We start from the raw sequence: 27,186 nt of genomic DNA, 5'->3' as shown, positions 1-27,186 counted from the left end.
GAGTGCTAGAGTCACATTATATCTCCCCCAGGATTATGACATATGTGTGGTCCAGGGCAGGCCTTGTGTAGGCCTCAGCCCCAGGTGTGGGTCATAGGCTCATTACAGGGCCATAAAAGTCTGAAGAGCTTACACGTCAAGGCAGATCCTGGGAGCGAAAGGAGGTGTCTGGGTCTGTCCTGAACTACTGAGAGTCTGGTGAAATCATAATGTGCTATTTTGTTTGTTTATGTGGTTGGTAGTAAGCCACATGTATAGTTAGATTATACTATTTAGTTAGTGCTCAGACGAGCAGGGTTTTGTTTTACGTTTTAGCCTAAAGTTAAGGCTGTATTTTATTTTTCTTATTTTGTACCTGAAGTGAAGATTTATTTATTTTTCTGTTTTTTCAAAATAAACCTGTTTGCACCGGATTTTTGTATACATGTCTCTGACTGGTTGGGTCCGCACCACTGCTGTGTGTGCCCCTGTTAGCTGACCTGTTCTACAGCGGTTCTATAGCATTGAGCTATTTTGGTGCCTTTGTGCTTGCTCACTGGCTGTCATATTTCTAGTCTGATTTCAGTTTGTCTGCCATAGCTTTTGTTACATTCTCACGCATCTCTCGCTTCCTTTCCTTAGCCCCTGGCAATCCATTGTATTATTGGGTCACATTAAAGAGATAAAATGGTATCGAAAACCCCAACCTGAGGAGGGGTCTATACTGTAGTCTTAGTCAATAACCGTAAACACCATATGGTATCAAGTTTTTTCACCTTGTACCCTGTGCTCTTTGTCCTTCTTAAAGTACATGAGAAGTCTGTAACATGATTGAGTTCACACTGAATATAATTCTAGCCGAGTTAATGTATCTATTTAGATACACATCTCACTTTTGGTGGTCTGTACTGTGGTCATTACCTTAAAGGGATTGTCCACTTTCAGACCATTATTGCGAGACAAATATTATTGTTTGTATAATGAAAAAGCTCTACAATTTTCCAATATACTTACTGTATCAATTCCTTGCGGTTTTCTAGATCTCTGATTGCTGTCATTCATTCTCCTTACTCCAAGTGGATAAAAACCAGTCCATGGTCATGTGATATACAGTATTATTAGCGTCTCCTCCTGAGAACAAGGCCATGCATTTCTATTGCTTTCACTATTGTAGTTTATGATAGTTATCGAAACAAAAACACATTAGTAACGCCATGTAAGCTGCCCTCTATAAGCAGAAGACCCCCTTATCTGACCAAAGATCACTTTTTTAGCAATTTTTTAAGTGGGAACCTCATTGGAAAAAAAAAACATTGGACTCAAATGCAGCGTGAATTATTTGACCACAGCTCTGCACTGCAGCACATCATTGGACTGGAGGAAACAGGAGCAGGGACATTGCAAGGGACATGGGGAATGAAATGCTGTCACTATTGTGTTGTGTCATTAGACCAGAGAACAGGAGGGGGGTATTTTCAGCACCACAAAGGTTGACTCGGAGGAAGGGTGGGAGCTGTCCATGTCATGCTACAATGAACAGCCCACATGACTGGTAAACAAGGGAGACTACATACTGTCACAAAGGTGTCAACATTACCAGTGATGGGGAAAATGGAAGATGGAATTAGGCTGGGGACCAGGAACGAGAAAGGGAGCCATTCTAGGGACCAGGAATGATAGGGGAAGTCATATATGGGAACAACTATAAATGGGGATTTGTGCTTTTGACCAGAAATAAGAAGGGGACCTTGGTGGGAGCATAAATGAGACAGGAACCATGCTAGTTACATGAAATAAAAGAAGGGAGCCATGCTGGTGACCAGGGATAAAAGGGAGCCATGTAGAAGACCAAGAGTAGAGCTACATTGGGGACCAAGCTTGAGAGGGGTATTACTCTAGAGACTAAGAATAGTGAGGCTATCTTGTAAAAAGAGAGGTCACCATGTGGACTAAGAGAGAAGCCCACCTATAGCTATAAGTGTGGGCTAAATAGAATTGTAGACAGGCTGTTTAGTCTTAGTTTAGACCTGGCTCCATGTTTTTCATGGACAATCCTAATGACAGTGCTTTTTTCTTTAAGAGGATCACCCCTATAATAAATTTTTGCCTACAAATATGGGCATTCAACTCTTATGGATTAATACTGTACATTATTGACATCGAAAAACAGGTTAAATGACACATAACTAGAAGACACAGACTGTTTACATAGTATACAGGGCTTATAGTGCTAGATCGGAAAGACATTAGTCAATAAGAGAAGAGATCTCACAAAGGACACAGCTTCCATCCAGCACACCACATGCTGACAAAGACATCATTAATTCCCATGTCTGCATCTCCTGTGTAAATGTTTCCAATTGACTGAAAAAGTGGGTCATGTGCTGAAGCGGTGAGATCTATCAGGGTTATTGGATTACTCACGCTTCACGTTCTCCTGTACTGCCGGGAACACAAGTCTTTTCTTACCCATCTAACAAGAAACTGTGATAAAGAAATTGCACTGAACCTATTTTATCCATTAAAGGGAATTCATTAACCTACCCTTTAATTGTAGGATAGAAAAAGAGAAGGTCTGGGACTGGTGGCCTAAAACTAAAGGGCTGGTGTGACATGCATTTCAATATTTAATGTAGCAATGTCATATACACTTAGTAATACAATAATGCTCAATAATATAGGATAGGAAAACAATATTGGACAGGCAATATATATGGAGATTGTTAGAATTATTGAAAATATATGACAAGCATGAATTACGAGAATAAAATCTGAAAAATACCAATTTTGTTTAATTTGAATGGATACAAAGAGAGGATTAAGGCTCTGTCCAGATTTGCATCTTGGATTTTGTTTATTTATGCTTACTTATATAGCGCCATCGTATTCTGCAGAGCTTTACAGACATTGGCAGACAAGGCTCACAATCTACATTCCCTATCAGTATGTCTTTGTGTGGGAGGAAATCGGAGTACCCGGTGGAAATCCACACAAACACAGGCAGAACATACAAACTCCTTGCAGATGTTGTCCTTGGCAGGATTCAAACCCAGGACTTCAGCACTGCAAGGCTGTAATGCCAACCACTGAGCCACCGTGCTGCTATTGTTTATGATGGAAGCCACAAAGCGGAGCCAGATCCTATAGATCCCATTGATGGAACTGACTGACTCAACTGATGGCATATCGTCAATATAAATCTTTCCAGTTTACTTTCTTGCCATTTACGATAAATCCTTGGCAGACCTTGGCATAATTTCTGCACTGGCCCACTTATCTGAATGGATTTTGCTGATTCATGGACATGCTACAAAACAAAAGCCCACACATACAGTCCTATGAAAAAGTTTGGGCACCCCTATTAATCTTAATCATTTTTTGTTCTAAATATTTTGGTGTTTGCAACAGCCATTTCAGTTTGATATATCTAATAACTGATGGACACAGTAATATTTCAGGATTGAAATGAGGTTTATTGTACTAACAGAAAATGTGCAATATGCATTAAACCAAAATTTGACCGATGCAAAAGTATGGGCACCCTTATCATTTTATTGATTTGAATTCCCCTAACTACTTTTTACTGACTTACTGAAGCACAAAATTGGTTTTGTAACCTCAGTGAGCTTTGAACTTCATAGCCAGATGTATCCAATCATAAGAAAAGGTATTTAAGGTGGCCAATTGCAAGTTGATCTCCTATTTGAATCTCCTCTGAAGAGTGCCATCATGGGCTACTCAAAACAACTCTCAAATGATCTGAAAACAAAGATTGTTCAACATAGTTGTTCAGGGAAGGATACAAAAAGCTGTCTCAGAGATTTAACCTGTCAGTTTCCACTGTGAGGAACATAGTAAGGAAATGGAAGACCACAGGGACAGTTCTTGTTAAGCCCAGAAGTGGCAGGCCAAGAAAAATATCAGAAAGGCAGAGAAGAAGAATGGTGAGAACAGTCAAGGACAATCCACAGACCACCTCCAAAGAGCTGCAGCATCATCTTGCTGCAGATGGTGTCACTGTGCATCGGTCAACTATACAGCGCACTTTGCACAAATAGAAGCTGTATGGGAGAGTGATGAGAAAGAAGCCGTTTCTGCACGTACGCCACAAATAGAGTTGCCTGAGGTATGAAAAAGCACATTTGGACAAGGCAGCTTCATTTTGGAAACAAAAATTGAGTTGTTTGGTTATAAAAAAAAAAGGCGTTATGCATGGCGTCCAAAAAGAAACAGCATTCCAAGAAAAACACATGCTACCCACTGTAAAATTTGGTGGAGGTTCCATCATGCTTTGGGGCTGTGTGGCCAATGCCGGCATCGGGAATCTTGTTAAAGTTGAGGGTCGCATGGATTCCACTCAGTATCAGCAGATTCTTGAGAATAATGTTCAAGAATCAGTGACGAAGTTGAAGTTACGCCGGGGATGGATATTTCAGCAAGACAATGATCCAAAACACCGCTCCAAATCCTCAGGCATTCATGCAGAGGAACAATTACAATGTTCTGGAATGGCCATCCCAGTCCCCAGACCTGAATATCATTGAACATCTGTGGGATGATTTGAAGCGGGCTGTCCATGCTCGGCGACCATCTAACTTAACTGAACTTGAATTGTTTGTCCAAAATACCTTTATCCAGGATCCAGGAACTGATTAAAAGCTACAGGAAGCGACTAGAGGCTGTTATCTTTGCAAAAGGAGGATCTACTAAATATTAATGTCACTTTTCTGTTGAGGTGCCCATACTTTTGCACCGGTCAAATTTTGGTTTAATGCATATTGCACATTTTCTGTTAGTACAATAAACCTCATTTCAATCCTGAAATATTACTGTGTCCATCAGTTATTAGATATATCAAACTGAAATGGCTGCTGCAAACACCAAAATATTTAGAACTAAAAATGATTAATATTAATAGGGGTGCCCAAACTTTTTCATAGGACTGTATATGGCACGCATACTCAGCAACAAAAAATTCTGCAACACGTGTGATCACAAACATACAAACATGCTGTTATGCTAATATAAAAGATGTGACTCAGTCTGAAGTCTACATACCCTTGGCATCCCTAAACTTAATGTCACCAGCTACTGGAGTGCTCCTACTACTAAGATGTTACAGAGGAATTGCTAATATATACAGTATATAGCATAAAGGAACTTCCAGTGTCTGTAAAGTGTATATAAAATAACTTTTCATAAATAAATACTACAGGTGAATATAAGAATCTTTGTCATATATCTTATTAGGCTGCTATAGAATCGTCTCTGTATTCAGTCTCATAAATCTATGGAGAGGGGAAGGGAGAGGATGAAACTGTTAATTGATTTATTGCCTCATTCTATACAGTGGTAGCCTTATATTGTAGGATATAATAGTGTGTAAAGCGCTCTCTCACTAAAACTGTGCGCACAGAGTTTTGGGGCGTGGATTCTGACGCAGAATCCGCGTGGAAAAAAAGCCTCCCATTGACTTCAATGGAGCGGAAAAAGGAACCCATTGAAGTCAATGGGAGGCTTTTTTTCCGCGCGGACTCTGTGTCAGACTCCGCGCCCAAAAACTCTGTGTGCAATGACCCTTATACTTATAGGAACGTTAGCATTTCTGCAGGTATAACTGACATGTTGCGATATTCAAAAATGCACGTGTGTCTGAAAAAACTGCACTTTGACAACGTGGGGCTTCAGTCAAAAAATATTCCTTGATAAAACGAGAATTATCCGCTCAGATCCCCAGTGCACAATGCAGAACACTTTCCCACCTTATTAATAAATCATTGTAACAAATTGCTCTGTGTCGCTGCTCCGCTGATCTCTGATCCTACAAGCAGCACCACCATATGACATTGAAAGTGGAGATTATATCATACACGATACATAATTGAAAAGCCAGGAGTAAAGGCCCCCCCCCCCCCCCATCCACTTGTCGTATTAAAGAGAAACATCACACTGGCTGGTAGACAATAGTAGAAGTTCCAACCAAGTGGAAATTTTCACTTTAGGAATTGTCACATTTTTTCAGCTCTTACTGTTTAATATTGTTTACATTAGAGTCAATGGGAAGGAACATAGATGGAGGGGGCTCCGTCTGTATCTGTTACTCTGTTACCGTTAGGACGGGGCCCCACATGGCATAAACATTGCAATTTGTCTGCCGCAGAAAAAAAAAACATGTGGCATTTTACAGTCACTGTGTAGTGGATGGGGTTTTAGCAAAACTGTTGTATCTCTACACTGTCTAGTCATGGTTTATGCTACTTATTAGCTTACTTAGAGACAGATTTATATCAGAATTTTGACACGTTTAAGGTACACGTTGATTCATATTAAGACTCACCCATATCATTATTCATTACCCACCTTGTCTAAAAAATAGTCTAAGCTTAGATGGCACAGCCAGCATAGTACAGGTAGTCCTCGGGTTACGATAGTCTCAGGTTACGATGTTTCGTTGTTACGACTAGAGATGAGCTAAAAAGTAAAGCTCCCTCGTAACAGAAAGCTGCCAGCTCTCCTGACTAGCAAGGATGAGCCTGCAGCAAATCAATGCTGGTTCTGCAGCAGGCTCGTCCTTGCTAGTCGGGAGAGCTGGCAGCTTGCTGTTACAAGGGAGCTTACTTTTTCTCATAGGAATGAATTGACCAGCGTTGATTGGCCAGTGTACAGCATTCGGCCAATCAACGCTGGTTCTGCCGGAGGCTCATCTGTGAGGTGGCGGAGTCTAAGATCGGGCCACAGCAGTCTCCATTGTGGTCCGATATTAGACTCCGCCTCCTGGCCAGCGTTGATTGGCCGAATGCTGTACACTGGCCAATCAACGCTGGCCAATGCATTCCTATGAGAAAAAGTCAGCTCCCGCATAAATGCAAGCTGCCTGCTCTCCCTGTACAGTACGTGATTTAGTGTGCAGCGGCTCGGAACCAAGGAAGATTGTACTGTACTGTACTGTATATGGTACAGTCTTCGTCGGTTCCGAGCCGCTGCACACTAAATCACGTTGATCCATTCCTACGCGGCGTCATATGGTATGTTTCTAACTTACGTCGAAATTTGGTTTACAACGCCGTGTAAGAACGGATCAACGTCGTAAGTCGAGGACTACCTGTAAATCGTCTTTCTCTCCAACCACCCCCACCCCACCCCAATGTCCCAGACTAGAAATGGTGAGGTGACTTTACTTTGAAGTACAAGCAGCTATGTGTCAGTGTGAGTAGTCAGATTTAGATACATGAAGGTACTGCTCTTATGCTTGACCTCATCATTTACAAGAGAAACAAGGACAACCCCTGAGGAAGCCAGAATGGCGAAACTGATCAGACACATCATGCAATCCGTATGTTAATGCCGACATGTTGGGCTTTTATTTTGTGAATATTTCATTAAAATATTTTGCCCTTAAAATCTATAATAAAATATATAGTTGTTAATCCAAGAGGTAACATAAGAGTCTGGATCTAGATGTAAAGTGATGTGCTATTGTTTTGTGGCCTTTGTGTTATACCCATAGTCTCCGGGCAGAGTAAGAGAAGAATGGTGGAGTCTGTAGAATACTGAACCTGTAATATAAGTGAGTAGATAATATAGCTTATATTTGTAAGACTTCAAGCACCACAATAATCTTTGTACTTTTCTCTTTACTGGTAAATGGCAGGTTGCTGATGTCCCTTTGGTAGATCCTACTCTTACACAATTCGGAATAAGAAGCAAATGCTTCCTGTTTTGTGGAGATCACTTCTAACCAGTCATTTCATTATTATCACAGACAGGATTACAATGAAAGTTAACACCTCATATAGATAACTCAAAACCATAACACACCATTAACAATAGGTGATAGTCACAGTTCCTGTTGCTCCTCCGTTTTCATGGAGACTCCCGAACAAAGCGCAACTGACAAATTCTAAGCCTGAGGCGACCATATCGTGGGTTAAAAGTAACGTGCCTTGCCACGTGATATTCAAAACGAATCGGAGATGTATTTCATACTTTGTTGGTTTCTCATTTGGCATTCTATAGAATGTCTAGGAAATGTGCGAAATATGAATCTTTTCATACATTGCCGGCTAGTTTTTAGGCATTATATACAATGCCTAGACATTCTATAGAATGCTGGATTTAGAACCCTGCCAGTAACAGATATAAGAAAACTTTATGACTAACGGTAGGCTGGAGATAATGTAACTATCTTGTTGAGCCTATGCATACTGTGCTAAGGTTTTTTGGGGGGGGGTTGAGTGAAAAAAAGTGCTGTTTGCCAGTATGAAAAACAGCCATTTATTTGTATAGTCTTCTGCAGCATAGACTTTGCAGAGAAATCACTCTTCCTCTGCTGTTCTCAGTATGACAAATCACATTAACCATTTTCAGTTACCTTAATGGAACATGTACAGAAATGGCCCCTCGGGGGCCTGAACAATCAGTACAATTGTCAATTATGCTCCTGTGTACAGGACAAGAAAATCTTTATTAACTGGGACTAGGACAAAATGTATATTACAGACTTGGGAGTTTTTATTATATGTTGCTTATTTCAGTAAGATCTGGAAAGTTTTATTACATGTATTGTATGTTAACTGGAACTACAGAAAAATATAAATTCTAAATCCTACAGAGACTCTCCAAGTGAAATCCTAAAGCAGTCTGTTTATACGTCAGTCTGGTCCCATGGCCCGTCTGTTTACTGATGGGATCTCGCAACATGTTTGCAGCCAACACTCACAGAATTATCTAGTTGTGCCTTGGGCTGCATGGCAGGATCCCATTGGGTTCAATTAGTGCATTAAGATGACAGTCACACAGTATGGCATCTCCTTATCTCTTCAACTGAATGTAAAACCAGCCATGAACTGACGCCAAATATTTGCTTATTACAAAGTCTTGTGGCTTCACTCAGCTTCAGATCATCATTTTGATATAACTCTGACAGACATACAGTACATACAAATGTAGCATTCATTTATATTATAGGTCAAAGTTTTATCTGGCTGGTCTGTAAAAAATGGAATTAAATTATACATTTTATCTCCTTAGTCACCACTAGGGGGAACCTAGGAGCATACAGAATACACATAGAGTAAAGAGGACCTGTCACCAGGTCTGACAAGCCAATGACATACATCATCTGTCATCCTCAACATTTTTGTGTTTTGTTTATTCAGATCAGTTCAGCCATTCCAAAGCTATAAGCCCTTGTATTGTTGATGCAAATTAGACTATACTAGTCGACTGCCTGATATATAGCACACAGACCCTGTAACCAGAGAAACCCCAGTCTTACCGCCCAATTGACTAGTATACCCTCATTTTCATCAACATTAATAGGGCTTATATCTTTGGAATGGCTGAATGGATTTTGTTGAAGGTGACAGTACCTATCATATGACATATTGGTAATAGGTCTTCTTGAACTGCTTCCAGACAACCCATTGGCTTTAAAAATTGAGGTGGTTCCCTGTTCATACTAGGATGTAAATATACGTTCTTGCAGTGTTAAGCAGTAGATATGAGCGAGTACTGTTCGGATCAGCCGATCCGAACAGCACGCTCTATAGAAATGAATGGATGCACCTGGTACTTCCGCTTTGACGGTGGCCGGCCGCTTAACCCCCCGCGTGCCGGCTACGTCCATTCATTTCTATGTGAGCGTGCTGTTCGGATCGGCTGATCCGAACAGTACTCGCTCATCTCTATTAAGCAGCTGCATGAAAGTGTGCAACCGAAGAAGTAGGGGGATGGGTGATACTACAGCCAGACCTTTTATAGAAAATGCAGGGACGGTTTATTATTGTACCTCCCTTCCCAATCGCTGCACAACACTCAATGATGGCGCTCCAATCTAAAAAAAAAAAAAAAAAAAAATACCACTATCACAGCCATGTCACAGGTTCTAGCCCTACAGCCTACATCAAAAAAATAACTGTAACGGATAGGGAAAACTATTTAAAACACATGTCCCCTCCTTTTTGATGACATTTGCTTGTATATTAACACAAATAAAAGCATGAAAAAATAAAGACAACATAAAAATTAAATCCTATTTATCACAAAAAATATTTGAATAAATCAAAGGAAAAATATATTATAGTCCTGCATTTACAAAAAAAAATACAATATCTGTGTCTGGACCTGAACCAAGTAAAATGGTTTGTTCCTAAAATAGTAAGAGGAATATTCCTGTCTATGACATGTATGATGTATCCAGCGGCTATGCCAAAAATGTACGTTGGCGCTAATTCCACTTCCAGGGGTCCCACCTATTGGAAGGATCGGGTTTTCCTTCACCCTTGTTCACACAACAGAAATGAGGTGTCTCTCTGTATTGTAGTTTTTCTGAGTTTCTGAAATGGCCTTGTCGTATACAAGCATGGCCATCTCTCCCCTTAATCTACTCTTTACTGAAGGGCCAACCAAAGTTCATGATACCACCATGCCATTATGATATGTAAGAACCCGCACCCATCTCCAGAATGAGGGTCCTCATGGGTCCTGACTGGCGTAGATTTGAGTCATACCTACACGCACAAGAATTGCTAAAAGTCCAAAGCGTCTTAGTAATTCTGGCCAGTTGTGGTCCTTAATAAAATCCTCTCTTTGTGTTTGTTCACAAAATAAAACAAATACAAACATATCCTATCTTTGTGTTGGAGTGATAAGTTCCAGGAATAGGGGCGTTAATTCCCGTCCTACAGGACAATTCCACAAATCTGCCCCAAACCATATTGGAATGCATATCTTGGTTGGGGTTTGTGCTTTAGGAACAGTTTCTGTAACCCTTACCCCTTTTCAATCGGGACATGCCAAAATTTATTGGGTTTGTTGCTAAAAATTTAGGATACTCTGTGCGTCTTGGCATACATTTAATCGGGCAGGTCAAAGTGACAAGGATGAAAATAGAAATGACTAGGAACGAGTAAAGGATAAAGTATGAGGAATTTACAGACTTTTAGGTGACCATGTGATAAACATACTCAGCATGACAGCCAAGATGGCTGACAGGAAGTAGTTTATTTGAGTCAGAAACAGAGAAGAGAAAAAGCTAATTCTTTGCTATAGACAACATCTTATGTGGATTTACCTAAAATAGGATGTGAAATTAGATTTTAATGTGCGTATTATTATGTACATATTATCAGCAAATATAAGTACAATTCATTTAAAGAGGACCTTTCATGGTTTGGGGCACAGGCAGTTCTATATACTGCTGGAAAGCCGACAGTGCGCTGAATTCAGCGCACTGTCAGCTTTCCCGATCTGTGCCCTGGGTAAAGAGATTTTGGTCCCGGTACCGTAGCTCTTTACAGTTAGAAGGGCGTTCCTGACAGTCAGTCAGGTACGTCCTTCTTCAAAGCAGAGCCTATCGCGCTGTACAGTGTGAGCGGGGAGGAACACCCTCTCCCCTCCTGATAATACTCGTCTATGGACGAGCACTGTGAGCAGAGGGAGGGGGCGTTCCCCCCCCCGCTCACACTGTACAGTGCGATAGGCTCTGCTTTGAAGAAGGACGTACCTGACTGACTGCAGGGACGCCCTTCTGACTGTAAAGAGCTACGGTACCGGGACCAATAGCTCTTTACCCAGGGCACAGATCGGGAAAGCCGACAGTGCACTGAATTCAGCGCACTGTCGGCTTTCCAGCAGTATATAGAACTGCATGTGCCCCAAACCATGAAGGGTCCTCTTTAAGGTTTGACTCGATAAGTATAACAAGCATAAAACACACACAAATACATATCAGAACTGAATCAAATATTCTTGGCTTTATACCAGGATGCAATGAACCAGATCTATATTATACTGTATAATGATAATGGGTTTGCTAACACAGCCAGAGGATTTAAGATTATACCATGACCTGAACTGACTTGTTTTCACATTAACATTAGTTCTACATGCAAAAACTTAAAAATGCACAAAGTCAGAGTAATAACGTGTATAGTAAAACTATTATACATAAAGTGAATAATGTGTCAGTGTTGAGATTGCAGTTTCCATCTGCCCCATAAGCCAAGAAGACCCATAGATTACCCAAACCATACTAAGGGTGATTAAACTCCTTAGCAGCTGTAACCATCACTATTAAGAATTCGCTGTAGAGAGTAGGGGCCCTGAAAAAAAGATTGCACCGGGGCCCACAAGACTTTAGTTACACCACTGGTGGGAAACGTGGCCATAACTGGTGGCACATTAATAATTATTGTTTCAACAGTGGAAAATGATAGACACACACTGTGGGGTGTAAATGGGGGACATCTTTGGCGCACGTCACTTCCTTGAGCCAAGGATGTGTCACGCTGTTCCTTTTGCACACTTTTACTTAAGTGGGCAGAGCCAGAGGTAGAGACGTCTCTGTCGAACAACGTAAAGACAACTAACGCCAGAAGTTTTGGGTGAGTTATATGTGAAATCTACGCCAGTTCCTGATGGGCATATGTTTCAATTCTGGCAAGAATGCACCTCAATTACCAAAAGGCCTGAGCCGCAGGGATTTGGTTAAGATTGGCGTAAATTCCCCATCAAGTTCAATCAAGGTTGGCAAAACTTTAGAAAATTTCCCAGTATTAATTCAGAAAAATGGAGGGAACCCATAAGGCATAGACTAATCTTCCAAAGAATTTTGCCTCCAGATCCAACTCCATCAATATTTAAAACAAGTATTCTTAATTTTTACTTTGATCCTATTGGTTCACACGGCCTTATGTATGTGACAATTGATTTAACCTAGCCTATATATGCCTAATACACCCAGTACATGTGCAATGGTTTTATATACAGTAGTGTAAAGTGCTTTGAGCCCAAGAAAATAATCTATCAAAATGACTTCCTAGAGCCCAGAATGGTGGCCATAAAAGATAAGAAAGGATATCTATTGTCCCTACTCCAAGCGCTGGTCATGTTTGGACACCGCCTGGGTCTCTCCTGGGCTCTACTTCCTGGGGTCTCTTGAAAAATAGGAAATGTCTATAAATGGATGCTGAGTGAGCTTGGTGACCTCAGCAATAGAGACTAGCACTAGAAACTGATCCATATAGACATCAGTAATGGTCAGTTTAGTTTCTTTTCACAGCCCTATAAAACCATTATGTTTTTTTTGATTGCTAGAGAACCCCTTTAAGGAGGCATTTTCTTATACATAATTGCTTTTATAACTTTTAATATTCAACTGCAAATAATCAGCCTTTAGTTGTGCAATGTCAGGGATGGATCAAGATTGGAGGAAGCCCCAAGGCAAAATATTTTGTAAGTGCCGCCTTCACATGTCATAACTAACTTACTTAGCTTACCTAACCCAGACATACATCATCAATGACTCATGCCAACGCTGACAGGATTTACTTACAATCAAAAGGGTGCAGCCTGACTTTCCCCCAAAATCTACTCTTGGGGGAAAAAAGATCCAGTTAACATGCCTATGGCTCCCCCAGGTAAATAGATCCGATGGTGACCTTTGCCCTCTGCCCACCGACATTGGATGTCCTCTAGTTAGCAGTGAAGGCAAATGATTTTGGAGCTGTTGCTAAGAAAATGAAGCATCAAACCATTGTAATACTGTATATTTTAATTTCACCCTATATAATCATCCCTTCTCTGACATCTTATAATAAAACTGTGATGGCGGTATATTTAATAAAGTTTCAGGTACATATATCTTGCTGCTGGGGGTGTATTTGGGAGGAAGAGTGTATTCCTATACTGCAGCTCCAGGGATTACATTTTGTACCAGTAGATTATACAGATCTTAGAACCTGTTTAGTCTTCATTATTAGAGATGAGCGAGTACTGTTCGGATCAGCCGATCCGAACAGCACGCTCGCATAGAAATGAATGGACGTAGCCGGCACGCAGGGGATTGAGCGGCCAGCCGCCGTCAAAGCGGAAGTACCAGGTGCATCCATTCATTTCTATGGAGCGTGCTGTTCGGATCGGCTGATCCGAACAGTACTCGCTCATCTCTATTCATTATCACCCAAAATAGTAACAAGTTGGCCTTGCAAAAGATAAGCATATAAAGCAATATTTCATGTCTACCAAACCAAAACCATTTGTGTATAAATTTTTCTGTTTGTTCATCTCTGTGAAAAAGTGAAACATCTGATCAAAGCCCCGCTGCAAAATCTGTAATAGGGCTCCTCTTTAGCCTTGGCCACCTAAAACAGTGGTATATTTTATGTGTTATGGGTCCCCTTCAGGGTCAGGATCAAGGTAGGGACTGCTACCAATGCACACCCTATTGCTACAACCCTGATTCTGATCAGATGACAAGTTACTCCAATTCACTCCAGGTTTCTCCGATTACTTTACGACTCTCAAGAATCCAATGATAACAGTTGTTTTAGAATGGAATAGTGCTAAGGTGATCATAATTACTAAATGAGTTATACTATACAGGGTCTGGCCAAAAATCTAAAGTGAATGGAGGTGTCTCAACTCTCCAACCAAAGGGCAGATGTTGTGCAATAGCCTATAGAATGTCCCCCATACATGTATGAATATCATTAGTTTTTTCTAAATTGTTTCTTTATTATGTAAAAACGCACTGACAAATATGAACACACTGAATGGATGAGAGAATATGAAGTACAATGAAAAATCTGCTATATTAAAGGGGTTGTCCAACAATAACTGACATTGGTATAAAAAAAAAGTGGCCTGGGCGCATGCGCAGTAGCCGTAGTAGAAGCAGCATGCTACTGCGCATGCGCCCAGCCCATTTTTTTTTTAGCAATGTCAGTTCGCGAGCACCGGAGGAAGACCGGACCCGAGGACATCGCAGGAAGAGGAGGCGTTGTTGAGGAAGACGGCGGACCCTGAATGCCCGCCCACTGTGCACGATGGGTAGGTTTATCACATTCTGTTTTAGGGTTTTATTTTAAAACGGGAGGGGGGGTAGTTTAATATAACATTTACAGTGCCTGAATAGCCTTTTTAACGGCTATTCACGCATATGTGGGGCTCTATCAGCATGATTTTGCTGATAGAGCCCCTTTAAATGATGAGTGAGTATAGGGTATTTCTTTATTTTATAACCATTTCCTGCTTGGGGACATTTTTTTTATTTGGCAAACCCTTTAATATTGAATCTGTAGGAAAATATATTTGTGTGCCTAAGTGTAAAGTGATACATAAAGAAACAATACAAGCCTATAGATATCTATGGGTATCATATTGCTGATCTGTACCACGGGGACATGTAACATGTGGCTATGTATCAAATGCATAACCTGAAGCCCCCCATTGCATATTTTGCATTGGGGGCCCCATATACCATCTAAATTCTGGGGATTTCTTATACTGTAGAGAGGACTTTGGCCCCTCTATTGCTACAGGGCACAGTAGCTACCTTTGTACCGCCAATAACTATGTCTTCTCCATATATATGGTCTGGTGGGATGATTTACCATTGCTTTAGTATTGTGTGCGCTTGTCCTCATGTGACTCTCCAGAACAACTGCCATCATGCTGTAGGGTACAGAACTTGCAGTCATAGAATAACAATGTAATAATACTAGTTATGCATGTTATCTGTCACCTTTGAATTTATATATACATTTTTATTTGAATGAAATGATATCTACAGCTACACCATAAATGTGGTATTAAAACTGTCTCACACAACAAGAACTCCTGTCTATAGATGGATCCCCAAATCAAGACCTCTCTCTATGTTTCAGAACTTAGTAAGAGGAGATCCCATTGTGGTGAAACACAGTGGCACTCAGTAAGAGGAGATCCCATTGTGGTGGACCAGACAGGCACTCAGTAAGAAAAGATCCCATTGTAGTGGACTAGAGAGGCACTCAATTAGAGGAGATCCATTCTGGTTGACCAGAGAGGCACTCAGTAATAGAAGGTCCTATTCCAGTGGACCACAGAGACACTCGGTAAGAGGAGCTTCCATTTGGGCAGACCAGACAGGCAGTCAGTAAGAGGAGATCCCATTGTGATGAACCACAGTGGCACTCAGTAAGAGGAGATCCTATTCTGGATGACCAGAGAGACACTCAGTAAGAGAAGATTCCATTCTGGTTGACCACAGAGACACTCAGTAAGAGGAGATTCCATTTGGGTGGACCAGACAGGCACTCAGTAAGAGGAGATCCTATTGTGGTGAACCACATTGGCTCTCAATAAGAGGAGATCCCATTCTGGTTGACCAGAGAGACAGTAAGAGGAGATCCCATTTTGGTGAACCACATTGGCTCTCAATAAGAGGAGATCCCATTCTGGTTGACCAGAGAGACACTCAGTAAGAGGAGATCCCATTCAGGTGGAACAGGGAGGCACTCATTAAGAGAAGATAAAATTTTGGTCGACCAGAGAGGCACTCAGTAACAGGGATCCTATTCTGGTGGACCACAGAGGCACTCTGTAAGAGGAAAACCCATTCTGGTGGATCAGAGAGGCACTCAGTAGGGCAGAATCATTTTTTTGGTGGACCATAGAGGCATGGTAAGAGGAGATCCCATGCTGTTGGATCACAGAGGCACTCAGAAAGATGGGATCCTGTTCTGTTGGACCAGAGAGGTACTCTTAAAGAGGAGATCCTGATGGACATGGCATGTTCATTATGATAGTCATCTATTCCTACAATACTTTATTCCCAGCAGCCGTCACTGCAATGAAATGTGTGACTCCAGTTTCTTCCGGAAATGACTACTGGTTGCTAATGGTTAGAGAACCTGGAGCCATGGTGATCGTCAGATCGACTTCTTTTTAGATAGCAGTTGTATGATATATTCATTTAATTCATATGAACTGAAAGAAGAGTCCCCCCCCCCCCTTTGATGGATATTGAGGTAATGTCAGCACACAACATCATGGATCCTTTATGTGATGCAGCCATAGATTCTACATTAGATCCGCTGTCATCCACTGACCTCAATCCACTTGTCTTTGCAATCATATACATAGCAAATATTAAGCCTCAATATTAGATCTGCTTAAATAAATGTCTGTCATTTTGCTCAATAGTTTCAAGAATTTTCTCAGCTTAATGTTATATAAGAAAATACAATATTAATATCAACATATTGACACTGTATTTGGAATTCCTTCACCGGCATGTCATGTATATATAGTGTAAAACAAATGTATCCAATCTTTTGTCTATCATTGCACTAGCAGACCGATAGGAATACTTATTATATACAATATAATCATGGAGCCATTTACTGTATATTCAAGTACTAAATATATCATGGCTGAATCCCACAGGAGGGGTATATAATGGTAGGGATACAACATAGCCTTCAATTAAACACTTACTAAAAATAACTATATAATAATACACGCAAAAAAATGTGGAACATGCTAAGGACATCCATCAGATCAAATGTAAAGGTATGGAATTATTATGGATTAGCCTGGAACAAAACGTCATCTATAGATCCCACACATGCATATGATGACGCTGACACCATTATAAGAATCCTAGAGCTTTCGTGAGTCGAGTATATAAGTAAAGGTGATATAATAATAGTTTGGTTATGATCTCACTTGTGAGATGGAGGAAAAGGGAAAAAATGCGCACTGGATTTGTCTCACAAAATGGATGCCTAGGGGCTGAGAGATATGATATCATTGGGTTTTCCACCAGATATGGACTATATCGAAAAATTTTGCATTATTAAAGAGAACATTTTTCCATATACTTAATTATAATGTACTTAATTGAACGAAATCACTCCTAATTGTTGAATGAAATACATTAATATTTTAGGTAGTAAAAGCAGTATTGAATATAATGATAAATACACGTAAAGAAAAATGAATGCAAATACAATATTTCATGCATATTAGCCAGGCAGCAGGGTAAGTCAAGCACATTACCTTACAATCTATTGAGATTTCCATAAACCATCTAAAATCCCAACGTCAATGTACATCCCATCCATTATATTCCATTCTATTTGTTCCATTTTTCTATCGATGACTATGACCATGAACAAAATCCACCTTCAGCCCACTTACCGTACTGACTACACGTTGGTGGATCTTGGCCGATCGATATTTTACGGATTCCTTTGGCAGGGGGTTGAATGATGGGGATGCAGTCCTTTCACCGCTTGGAGAAAATCAGAAATGCCAAGAGAAAAAAAAAAAAGTAAATTCCAATAGAGGTTTTGTTCCGAGCTCTTAACACGAAAAAACCTTATTGGCCCTACGAGGAAGCCACATGACCAGCAGCGTTGCGCATGTGACCTATTTTCTTCCCAAAACCCTTATTTTCTGTAAATGGGATTCACCGCTGTAGGTGCTCGCACAATATTTCCTACAGCTGCCTCTGATTGCTATGACTGGACTCCATTCAGGCATATATGGGGCAAGTGCCACAGGCGGCAGAGTCCATGAAAGGGGTCTTTGGCACGAGGGGAGTGTAATGATTTCGGACAAATTCTATATTCTCAGCCAATATAGATAATAGTAATGGCCAATGCTGTATTTACGGTGCAGCTTAATGGCTGTGGTTAACTGGCACTTACATTTTTGGGGACTAACAAATCTCAGCCTGGCACTGCGGGTGATCTGATGCACATAAATTCTTCTGGCACATCCTCATGGGTACTAAAGAGAAAGGAGGGGTCTAATACCCTTTAATCTTCTGAGGTTATCTATGCTGATGGAAATTCTGCATACCCTACATATAAATTATTACATATACACGTATCATACATGAACGATGAAACAGATCTTCTAGCGGGTATCGATTAATACTGTCTGCCAAAATGCTATGACAGATCAAGGTCATTCATGACACAGCACATATAAGACCGCAGGAGGCAAAGGGTTAACCGCCAGTCTGGCTTTCATATCAAATGTGTTCAGTTTTAGTGATGGATAGAAATCAGGATTAAAACCTCCAGATTAAAACCACTCTGTTGTCATCCCCTCCCCCCATACCCACAGCAACTGTTACCGCACTGCAGTAATGCACATGTAATACATAAATGTCATAATCTATGTACAAAAGCCAGAAACTGAATCTTCCGTAATTTTAATATTTCTCGCAACAATACAGTAAAGTGACATCTGCTCGGTGTTTCATGGCTATTCGCTGGGCCTGACTACACGATTCCTTGTAGTCAGGCATCTCGTGACTTCTAAATATCTCCAGGCTGTAGATCCACTGCCTGTAACTGAGTCAAAAACACCAAAAATACTTATTTGGCCGTATTATCTTAGTAATATTTTGTTATAAAGTGTGTCCACCTCGTGGCCAACTCTTCAAACCATGCCAAATATTCTCAACTGCTTTTGATGCTCTTCTATAAATATTAATACACAAGGTTCTGGCACAAGAAAAGAAGGTTCTCCAACAAAAGTAATGTCAGATATTTTACTTTATTTTTTGATTTTTAGTAAATAAATAAAAAAAATACATTGTACTTGTGATTGTAGGCCAACAATTTTTTTTTAGAAAACAGACACCTCCTAGTTGTACACAAATTTTATGGAATCTATGCATTTATTTTTGGCTTTTTAAAAAAAAAAAAAAAAAATAGCTTTTCAAAATTATGTATTAAATTATTTTGTATTAATAAACAATGTTAATTGCAGTAAATACAGAGTTTTTTTTAATTCAATTTGTTGACCTCAAAAGTTTAAAAAACACTTTTTTCTTTGTATATGAAGATAGATAGATAGATAGATAGATAGATAGATAGATAGATAGATAGATAGATAGATAGATAGATAGATAGAAAGATGGAAAGATAGATAGATAGATAGATAGATAGATAGATAGATAGATAGATAGATAGATAATAGATAGATAGATAGATATGTAGCCATATATGGACACATTATAACCAAGCAACCCATTAGATTGACTTACCAAGTTCTGTTTGATCTGTAACCAGGGTGGGTGACATCCGAGGCTGAAGAAGACCTATCGTATTGTCATCCTATAAGTAACCTCGGCCATGTCCCTCAGCAAGGTCGGGTCTATAAGAGGGAGGTGACCCTGATGTTGTTGTATTAATCCCTTCAGAAGGGCGTGAAGGGGAGCGAGGAGAGAAGAGTGGGAATCCAAACACATGTCGTAGGATTCTCATCCTCCGGGCAGGAAACAATGCTGCCTCCATCCCAAATCAATGTTGCACCTTCTAGTTAACCTTCAGCTGCTAATGAAGCGGCGGCAATGGATGGGTAACAATGTATTACTTATAGCACTGCATGACAATGCTCCCAGTCATTATCTTTTCATTATATACCAACAATTAGACTGCAATAAGTGGGCATCAATTAAAACACCATGCTGGGGGATAAGAATGTGAGCTGAATAGGACATGGCCGTAGTGCCCAGACAAGAATAGGCATCTATAATACATTTGGAGTATTCTGTGGCCTGGTACAGAGAACATTAAACGTTACAAGTGCAAGAAATACAGATCATACATTATAATTGGAAATTAATAAGACTAAAAAGATTCCTCAGAGTTCAGATAAAGGAGTTGTAATATAACCTGTAGGCGCTGTATCAAACATTTGCGTAACTTTAGCTATCATAGAAAAAGACTGCAATGTAACTGTATTACCGTTAGGCTACATTCACATCTGCATCAGAGTCTCCGTTTGGATTCTGTAACTCAGGGTCTGGTCGAAATCCCGGATGCAAAAATCCAGCTTTTTCATCTAGTGATGTCTGTCAAAAAATAATGGACACTCAACAAACTCTACCACAGTCAATGGGGTCACTTGGGGTACATTGCTGTCCAATTTTTTTCTGTTTTTCAGTTTAGATTGAACGCTGCAAGAGTGAACTTAATGTAAAAGTTTTCTGCTCACTGTATTTTGCTTTGGATGGGTTTATAATTAGGGCCGCTTCACACGGCGTAAGCGCTCGGCTCATTCCAAGCCGTACACGCGAGCGCTTCTAAACACTTCCCATTCACTTCAATGGGAGCGCTCGTAAAGCTGGCTTTACGCGCGCTCCCATTGAAGTGGATGTGAAGTGTTTAGAAGCGCTTGCGTGTACAGCTCGGAATGAGCCGCGCGCTTACGCCGTGTGAAGGGGCCCTTAGATCTGAATGAACTAATGAAAATACCTATCACTGGCACAGCTTTCCTGTTAGCGTGATAGTATATATGGAGTAAATATGACTTCAAGAAAACTTCTCCGGACAAGTCTAAGGAAATATCTATATTTTTTCCCATACTACGTCTGGAACCTTTTATTACATAACTCTGTGTTGTTTAGTTCCTCTGTTATTCCTATTACAAATTCATGACTAAGTTGACAAGTGGGTGTTACCAGTTGGGGGGGGTTACCCTACACAGGCTGACATTGTCCAATCAGTGGTAAGAGTGTCTTGACTGTACGAGGACACATCCCTTGACAAGAAGAATGGTGACACCATTCAACAACACTACAGAAATAGGATAAGTTCACACAGAGGAATTTGGATCTTATTTTGAGGTGGATTCCACCTCAAAATGAGGTCTCAATTCCTCTTGAAATTTGCATCTTTTTGCTTTCACTGAAAGGCAGTGACGGACATGTCTTTTTTAATTTTCATTCTTCTCAATTCCTTCCCTGCGCCTGAATTATCACAGTTTGAGGTTCACACCTGATTAATCCATTGTATTAAAGGCGAATCAGAGTGCAAACCTGATAGAAAGTCAAAGCTTGACTTCACGTCAGCTTTCCATCACAGTTTCTATAGGCCCATTTTTTGGAAAGGAATTTTAGGAAGACTACCTCAAATTCCTCTTCAAGTTCCTTTGTGTGATCTTAGCCTAAGAAAAGATGTTCAAGATTTATTTTTTTCATTGGTAATACAAGTATTTCCTAAAATGTTTGTCTCAGGAGGGGTGACAGGTCCTCTTTATTATTTGTGAAAGAAATATTGGGACGATATTTTGATTTGGGCCAAAATATATACTCTTTGGAGAAATGTTAAAATACTACAGTGGATGGTTTAATGTTGTAACGTTTTACTGGGAAGGTTTCAATATAGTCCAACATTATATATACAGTATAGACATGATACAGCACTGAAATCCATTGCATAAACCAGCAACATAATTTTTATCATAGCTGAAATTGGTCATGTGCCCAGCTCTATGTGACAGAACAAGTAGGAGTTAAAAACCGATATGACAGTAGGGAGACAGATGGGAAGGAGGGGGCGGAGGGGGGAAGAGAGGGAGCTTACATGGGGGTAGATGATGTCTGGCTCTGTAGATTGTGACCTGTTCACTAGTTGACCTGCTTATGTCTTGTCTGCAGAAATTGCAGGACATTAAATGATAGCTAGCGCTGGATATTCACATCAGATATGACACTGGATATGATGAGCCATCATACAAATGTTATTCTATAGATGATATATGTACGCCTGGATATCTAGGCAACATAACTAACATTACAATCATGAACAGAGGTTGTGGATCTGATTTTTCTTTCTTTCCCTCAATTTTGTTTGCACCAGAGAAACAAAAGCAGGTAAATACACAGATAACTTAATGCATAAGGACCACGTAAGAGAAATATTATAGCCTTAGCTATACCTAATTCAGGGTCTAAAGTGACACTGTGCATAATACAGGGACACTTGGTGGGAATTCATCAAGACTGGAGTGATATATGCCAGCCTTCATTCCCTGTGCTGGAGCACTTTACGCCTGATTCATGTCTCTGTTACATGTCTCTAGACATCTCCAGCCCTGCTAGAAACCAATTTGTAGGCGTAGATTTAAGCCATAATTTACACTTGTTTCTAACAATTGTAATAAATGTATTGGGTCATGCGAGGCTATGCCCATGGTAGCTAAGCTCTACCTACTTTCATAAAAGTGCTGGGGACAGCATAGAAATGCAAAAACCTTCTTTAGGTATAACAGCTTGCATTTTTTGAGCCAGTGTTTCGATAAAGAAGTTTTCTAGTCTTTGGGGGGGGGGGGCATTACTGATGACTAGTCATCAGTATCAGATAGGTAGTGCCAAATCTCCAGGCACTAGGACTATATGGAGCTAGATGCAGAAGATCATACTGAAGTACTGCAGCTCTCCTCTGGGTAACTTGAATGAAAGCAAGAACTGCATGTCCACTAGACAGTGCACAGAGCCTTCTCCTTCTGGTTCCATACACTGTATACTACTGGCTCTGGGAGACTGCCTAGAGTAGCTGATCTGTGTTGGGTCCAGATATCTGAAACCATCGATCTGACACTTGTAAGGTGGCAGAACCACCTTCTTAGATCCTTACCCAAGGCTGTTTTGCATGTTTACTTGAGCTCTGTGCATTGCATGGTACATGCTATGATATGTATTACACTGTATATGCTTATGATGACTTATTGCACTGTATGTTGTAACACTGTCACAATAAGTGTTTTCTGCAACCAAAGTTAATGAGTCTGTCAAAGTATGGAACCTTCTGGAAAGAGGGAATTACAATAATTCTCTGAAAAGGTGAGACCATAATGACATCCATTGTCCATTTATTGGTTGACGTGTCTTTGACATTGCTTTTATTTTGAGCTAGGATAAACATTTGGGTAGAGATTTCTACAAAGAACACGACTTTAAAGGTATAGATAGTGCTCTATTTAACACCGACACATATGGCCTTGCTTAACATCACAACTCTAGAATGACAAGTGAAGGAGAATATTTAAGAAATCTGAAGGAGACTTCTTCCTTACCAGACACCAGACAGTGTGTCTCAGCAATGAAAGCAAATTTACTTATAAAATCTGGAGTTAAATTCCATCTATTGTCTAAATTGGGTGTATTTGATGTCATTGCCTAGGGTAACAGTATCTACATAGAGTATACTGCCCTGGGTGTTTTTCTCATGACTAGTTCATAACTGTAACCCCTTAAGGATACAGTTATGGGCATGAGGACGCACCAGCTTGTTTTCTTCATCGCTGTGTTTCATGAGACATCACTTTTTAATTCCTTCATTGACATACAGTAGCTTGCAAAAGTATTGTACACCATTGAACTTTTTCACATTTTGTCACCTTACAATTACAAACACAAACTTAGGGGGAATTCACACGTACTAAAGTGGAGCGCAATCTGGCACGTATACGCTTGTCAGCAGTTTGCGCGCTCAAAAAGATCCCATTGATTTCAATGGGAGTTATGAGCGTATACGCCGCGTAATTTTGCGCCCATAATTTTGCAGCCGCAAAATTACGGGCGCAAAATTATGCGGCGTATATATATAGTGGGCTCCTGGGCCCAAATGCAAAATCTGTATTGGGGCCCAATCCACCTTAAGGTAGTTAGAATAGTGTTAAATTTTATATGGTATAGGAACTTTAGGGGCCCGCTCGGGGTTGAGGACCCAGTAACAACGGCCCCCTCTGCAATCCCTATATCGATGCCCCTGTCCGGTCTGTATAGGAGGTAATTATGATATGAAATCATAGAGGCTGTCACCTCCATATGTGTAGATATACGGGCTGCCGAGGTAGCAATCTACTGAGCCCTTGACCTTCATGGGGCCCAAAGTCCTCTCAGCAACTTAAGAGACAACACATAATAAGTAGGGGTTCATTACAGAGGCCCATGGTCAGCAGTTTTCAGTGTGTGTACAGGTATATACACTGTATATATACATACCTCCCAACTTTTGAAGAACCAAAAGAGGGACAAAATGTGCGGCGTGCCGCGGCAAATTTAGCCCCAACTCTGTCTGCGCTGTGAAGAAGCAGATAGCGGGGATGCATGGGCGGCCACCTCTCACGATCTGCCCAGCCACGCCCACATGCCCCACCCCGCCCACAGACACGCCGCACCCACGGGCCAGCCCCGGTCCCGCCCACAGGCCCACCTCGGTCCTGCCCACAAGAAGTGGGTAGTTGATCGTAGGGCTTGGTCATGTTAAGAAGTAGCTCACATGCTGTTAAAGTGTGAGCACCTCTGTGTTAGACGCTTCTCTTCTGTCAATCCACTCCTGGCTGTGGCTCAAGAGAAGAGCAGCCATCTTACTACACCCACAGTTGGCCAAAGCACTAGAATATTTGCCCAATTCCACAGTAGCAAAAATCATACCAAATGGTGAGGCGTTTCTGGTGGTATTCATACCAAATAGCGGTGGGGGAGGTGCAGATTTCACCCTATGTAAATCCTCGGTGACGCCTGCAAAATAAACTGACATGGGGCAGAATGAGAAACACAGATCAGGATACACTGCAGATATAGGAAAGCATTGTACCTATAGGGGGATGAACCCTATATGTATATATAGCATCAATGGTCTGTATACAATACATGAAACCCAGGTCTGTAGGTGTAACCACCAGGGGTGCTATTACAATGAAATGGTTAACCCCTCTCTATCCCGGATACACTAAATCTAGAGTAAAGCTCATTGTAAGAGGGGGCAGAATTTTCACGTACCCTTAGTGCCCCCTAAAGAAGATTAGAGTGCCCCATAAAGATTAGAGTGCCCCAAAGAAGATTAGAGTGCCCCCATAAAGATTAGTGTCCTTATAAAGATTACAGTGCCCCCATAAAGAAGAGTAGAGTGCCCCAATGACCATTGTCCAAGCCCTTTAAAATGATTATGTTTTTTATAGACACCCAGGAACATGTATTACACATCTATTCTCTCCATACATATTAGTAGTAACACTTTCAATAATAATGGAGTATGGGCACGGCCGGCCCTCATATAGCGCTCAATTCTTCCCCATCTACTAATAATGCAGCACTAGAAGTCGCCATAAAGGTCTCTCCCAATCTTCAGGACACTGGACTGTCTCCCATGATGCCAACCAGACAGTGTATATGTCAGTGCAGGGCAATGGAACACTGCCAGGCAGGAGCTACCTGAGTGTCTCACGGCCATGACATCATGTCACCTGCGCACGGCCAACTGACATTCAGTTCTTAACTGTTGACGGCGGAGAGAAGAAGCGATTCTAAAGATTTCTATGGATTTCTACGGATATTTTTTGGATTACTGGATTTATTATTGGACTAGTGAGACGACCAGAATGGCGTCCATTGGAAGAGGAGACGATGAAGAGGAGAAGAAGAGAGAAGAGAAGAGAGAAGAGGAGAGTGATGGAGGAGAGAAGAAGAGAGAAGACGAGAGGGAAGAGGAGAGTGATGGAGGAGAGAAGAAGAGAGAAGACGAGAGGGAAGAGGAGAGTGATGGAGGAGAGAAAAAGAGAGAAGAGAAGAGGAAGAGGGAAGAGGACAGCGATAATGGACCAAAGGAGAAGAACAAGAAGAGAAGATCTGAGGATAAAGGATCGGAGGACCAAGAGCCGACCCCTGGCAGCAGCCACGATGCTACAACATCAGGCCCCTACCCCGGCTTTAACATCAGCCGCTTCATCCTCCACAAGATGTTGGGTAGGGGCAGCTTTGGCAAAGTAAGTTTTATCACTTCTTATTCATTTTGACCCCATTTTATTTCCTGATGTCAACATTGCAGACTGGGTAGACATTAATTGTAGTCTGGTTCTATGGGGCGACTGTTAGGAGACTTTCCTGCCCCCATGACCACTGTTGTAGGCCCCATATCTCATATGTTCTGTGTATCACCATAGTTAGGTTTAGTGTTAATATAAAGGGGTACTCTGACTCATGGAGGATCTAAGGATCAGAGCTGTGGGGGGCGGCCTGTTTATATCCATGTCCTGGTGTATGCTATACAATATATACATTGACCTAATGTGAATAAGGTTCTATTCTGATCATGTAATCCATATCTTGCAGTTTTTTATTTGTACAGAGACATAAGTATGGTAGATTACCCTTCTCTATAGTTTTTTTTTTTTTTTTTTTTTTTTTTAACATTGATCTCTATGTATATGCACGACCATCTGTTTGCATTCATTAAACGGATCAAAAAAACAGATGGAAAAAAAAACGTGATCTAAATTGAGCCGAATGTTGATCGCAAACCGATCCACCCAGCCATCTTGTGCCTGTTCTATCCATTCCCATATGGTAATAGTAGAGTCCCCCTTTATGGCCTTTCCATACACAATCCCAGAGCTGACACTACATGATGTGAATTAGCCCCTTTTCCTTTTAGATGTTACAACCATTTTCTATTTGTCTTCTTCAGGTTTTCCTGGCATCAGTCCCTGGCCGACAGACCTTCATGGCCATCAAGACCATCGAGAAAACAGAGGACAATATGGATACCATCGTGAGAGAGCAGCAGATACTCGCCGCTGCCAGAGAATGCCCCTTTATATGCCACCTCTATGCCGCACACCACTCTGAGCAGC

At 40.9% G+C, this 27,186-nt stretch overlaps 1 protein-coding gene across 17 annotated transcripts in view; it reads right to left on the bottom strand.

Annotated features, from left to right (window-relative positions):
• PCBP3 (poly(rC) binding protein 3) overlaps nucleotides 1-19,945 on the bottom strand; it is a 42,122-nt gene extending 22,177 nt beyond the window's left edge. For 16 of the 17 annotated variants that reach the window (XM_075283808.1, XM_075283813.1, XM_075283810.1 and 13 more), the window contains exons 1-2: nucleotides 19,811-19,926; nucleotides 17,947-18,040 (exon numbers count right to left, since the gene is read on the bottom strand). The gene's annotated coding sequence lies outside the window, so the exon portion shown is untranslated. Of the gene's footprint in view, nucleotides 1-17,946; nucleotides 18,041-19,810 lie in introns of all 17 variants that reach the window. The other variant, XM_075283809.1, reaches the window with a different exon arrangement.
• Between the last annotated feature and the right edge of the window lie 7,241 nt (nucleotides 19,946-27,186).

Source organism: Leptodactylus fuscus, chromosome 8 (assembly GCF_031893055.1).
Source record: "Leptodactylus fuscus isolate aLepFus1 chromosome 8, aLepFus1.hap2, whole genome shotgun sequence".
Taxonomy (NCBI): Eukaryota; Metazoa; Chordata; class Amphibia; order Anura; family Leptodactylidae; genus Leptodactylus; species Leptodactylus fuscus.
The sequence above is the reverse complement of the archived record's forward strand: the minus strand, read 5'-3'. Positions and strand labels throughout refer to the sequence as shown.